Here is a 4091-nt window from a genome sequence, read left to right as displayed (position 1 = left end):
GTACTCTTTTGTTGAAGCAACATGAACATGAAAGTTCTGTGCATCTATATTTGATAATGGAAAATATAGAAAGGATCAACTTCATTCTATTCTAAAATAGATGCACAGAACTTTCATGTTCATGTTGTTTCAACAAAAGAGTACAAGAAGGTAATGTTATTTATCTTCTACAACCAAAGCCAATGAAATCCAATGCAACTAAATCAATTAGAGTCCCATTACTAAGATGGAGAATGCCAGGAAGAGGAAGGAAAGTAAATACAAGAAAGAGTTGTAGATGTTCAACATAAAACAAGAAAAACAAAAAGAAATTTCAACCTGAGAAACGGAAGGATCGAAGAAGATGTTCGATTCAGTGGAGAGCTTCGGACGAAAGGGCTTCGGATGAGAGGGCTTCGCCGGAGAGCTCTTCGTCTAAGAGAAGATGAGCCGAGATGTTCGGTAGAGAGGATTTAGGGTTGCGGTAGAGAGGTTTTGGCGGAGAGAGTTCACATGAGGAAGGTGGCTTCAGTTGAGGAGGAGGGCTTCGAGTAGGGCTTCGGTTGAGGAGGAGGGCTTCGGCTGAGATGGAGGGCTTCGGCTAGGGCTTCGGTTGCGGAGGAGGGCTTCGGCTGAGGAGGAGGGCTTCGGCTGAGGAGGAGGACTTCGGCTAGGGCTTCGGTTGAGGAGGAGGGCTTCGCTGGAGAGGGCTTCAACGAAGAGAAGATGGGCGAAGATGTTAGCTGAGAGGAGCTGTGGCAGGGAGGTTCCGACGAACGAGTGAGGAGGTAGTCGCGATTTTAGGCGTTCGGCAGTTCGGGGGAGTTCGGGCGTGAGATATGTTTCGGGCGTGAGGAGATGTTTCACGGGCAGATAGGATGCGCGGAAAAATATTCGCAGGAGGTTTGTTTCAGCGATAAATTTTTGGTTAAATATTTAGAAAATTTTGAAGATTATTAACAACGCATATTGCATGCTGCTAATATTTTATAATATTTATTCCCAGCATACATTTTTTGTACGCTGTTATTTATATATATAATAATTATTAATAGCGCGCTCCGCGCGCTGTTAATATTAAGTTTTAACAGCGCACTTTGCACGTTGTAGAAAAAGTTTATTAACATCATAAATAATATCTATTCACAACATACTTTTTTTTACGCCATTATTTATATCTATAATAATTATTAACAGCGCGCTCCGCGCGCTGTTAATAATTATGTTTTAATAGCACACTTTGCACGCCGTAGAAAAGTGTATTAACAGCATACTTTTTCTGCACGCTGTCATTTATATAAATATTATATTATCCGCAGCACACATAATTAGGCACGTCGTAAAAACTATTATTAACGGCATGCTTTAATTGCATGCCGTTGATGATGCGCTGCGGAAAGTCATTTTTGTTGTAGTGGAAGTATCAAACGTAAAAAAATACGAGTGGAGTCAAGATAAATACAGTAGCGATCCAAATATGTATAGCTCAAGCACTAAGATTAATATACTAAAGAAACACAGTAAGAAGTACTCGCCTTTATCTATCGATCATAACAACTAATGTCACATCGAGACGTGTCTCCGACTAGTATCCTGTAACACAGAATACATAATACTGCTAAGTTATATCATAATCCAAAAAGCTAATCCTAATCCCAATCCAATTAGGAATCAACATTTTAATTCCCTTTACTGCTCCAACACTTCTTTCACACCTAATCCCCTTATGATTTAATTCAATTCAATTAGTTAACCCTTCTTGTTAACATGCTTCAATTATCCATCAAGATATAAACTAATAATCCAACTAATTTAATCAATCATGTATCAATTAATACATCATTTAATCCATGTCTTAAATCCACTAGGCATCATGAATCAATTCTACTTAATTCATCTAACTCAATTAACCCAAACTATAATAATCTCACTACAACAAAAATCCTCATAGACATCGGTTTTCCACCGGTGTCTATTACATTTTCAACCGATGTCTATGAAGCCGATGTAAAAGGTCTATCATTTTAGACATCGGATTAAAATCGGTGTAGTATCACTTAACGACATCGGGTGTAAAACCGATGTAATATTATATGTTAATAACACCAGTTTTGGCAGCGGTATACAACCGATGTAATATTAGTTAATGACACCGATTTTACAGCGGTGTAAAACCGATGTAATATCAGTATTATTTAACGACACAAATTCGATTTTCGAAATAGTGAAAAACCAACAGTATCCAAGAAAACACAAATATTCACAAATTACACAAATATTCGTCTTCCAACAGTATCCATAAAATACACAAATATTCACAAATTACATAAATATTCTTCTTACAACAGTATCCATAAAATACACAAATATTCTTTTTACATCAAAAGCTAATAGATATTGTACACATCAAGGTAGAAAATCGATTAAGTTGCACAAACTACAAGCTTAAATACAAGCTCATTCGATTAACACTAATAGATATCGTTTCGAATAAGATGAGCCTGTATTGGCAGAGGCAGAGGTTGGACCATGACTAGAAACTGTATTTTCCCAAACTACAAGCTCATTCCCAGATAGATGATTTGATGTTCGTTCCTCTTCTTGATGTTCATAAAACATAGGCTGCTTACCCTTTCCATCTGCAAAATTAAAAAAAAAAGAGTATAAATACATGAAAATAATAACATGATTTGGAAATCCGTGTTTTTCCTGCAACAGGTGTATAGCAAGAAAAGAATTAGAACTTATAGCACAAAATTTTTGGACATCAACCAGAGAACAAAAGAAGCATTACCTGAAGTTGAGACACGAACCACTTCATTTGCATCTTGTAGAGCGAATGCTGATTCATGAGAAGTGGCAATTGAGGGTAGAATTTCTACAAGAATAGATTCCGCTGCAGTATCAATATCATTAGGATGCTCAAGAGCGACAACCTCAATATTCGCAGATCAATCTGTAAGGACATTAACAAAAGCGACGAAATCTTATGCTAGTGTAGGAACACTAACTAACATTTAAAACCAAATTTCAAAATATAAATTGCTCAAAGTTATTGAAGATTAGAGGCAATAAATAAATTTAAAATACAATCACGTTCCAAATAATTGAACTAATTACAAAAATAAACTCATTCCAGCTTCAAGTGAATTTGATTAGTAACTTAAAAACATATCTGCAAAATATTTTTCAACAAGTACAAGCATGACATTTGTTATACATTTATATAAGGGTGGAGGCATATGAAGGGTTGTGGGTTCAATTGACCTCACAGAAACTTCAATTTCAATATATTTTACCAAGTAAATTATTTTTTGAACTTACACAAATTACCTTGAAATCATTCATTAGTTATTTAGAAAATATTCTCCCTCAGCAATTTTCTTCATATCATTATCAAATTAGTCGTTAACTTAATGATGAAATCCAAAATTTTAAAGCATGATAAGATCAATTGGGTTCAATATACACAACCACATCAGCTTAATGGAAATTAAATAAAAAAAGACTAATACAATCTAAAATTTCATCTTGATATTGTACACATCAAGAAGACTGGCATAAGATGTTGCACTTGCCTGAACTTAAGGATCGATTGAACAGGACCGAAGATCTGATCATGTGCTATTTTCATTTCATCCTATAAATTTCAAATATCACAACTGTCATCACAAATGCAGATTGAGAGTTTACCAAACCTTTATAGATTTAAGGACTAAGCCATACTTGTACATCAGAGAAGATGGTCGGCTGAATGTAATAACCTTTGTTTCCAATTCGATCTCCACATGTTACTAGCGTAGCACCACTGTTGATTCCCGATTTGATGTAATGCAAGATCTTGCTAAATTGCTCCTCATCAATCTGAGATATGTGTGAAGATTTAAAGTACTCAATATGGACAGGTTTCAGAACTTCTTTGTTAAGAAGCTAGACGACTTTTTCATACATGTTTTATACGAGTTATGCACGATCAAACAACAATCGAATGAGATGAAAATTAGTATGAGCACATAAATTAAGACACAAACAAATACGGCGGCAGAAGCCCTAGAGGGCGGATGGGAAGAGATGAAGAGGGCCACCTTCATGGAGTGGGAAGAGGAGGAGAG

The 4091-nt window shown here is 35.9% G+C and overlaps 1 long non-coding RNA gene across 1 annotated transcript; it reads right to left on the bottom strand.

Annotated features, from left to right (window-relative positions):
• Positions 1–2512: 2512 nt before the first annotated feature.
• LOC122021982 lies at positions 2513–2821 on the bottom strand. Its single transcript, XR_006122737.1, has 2 exons — positions 2774–2821; positions 2513–2618 (listed from the first exon to the last, which is right to left on the bottom strand). It is a non-coding gene; the product is annotated as an uncharacterized LOC122021982 (long non-coding RNA).
• Positions 2822–4091: the final 1270 nt, after the last annotated feature.

Source organism: Zingiber officinale, chromosome 9A (genome assembly GCF_018446385.1).
Source record: "Zingiber officinale cultivar Zhangliang chromosome 9A, Zo_v1.1, whole genome shotgun sequence".
Taxonomy (NCBI): domain Eukaryota; kingdom Viridiplantae; phylum Streptophyta; class Magnoliopsida; order Zingiberales; family Zingiberaceae; genus Zingiber; species Zingiber officinale.
The sequence above is the reverse complement of the archived record's forward strand: the minus strand, read 5'-3'. Positions and strand labels throughout refer to the sequence as shown.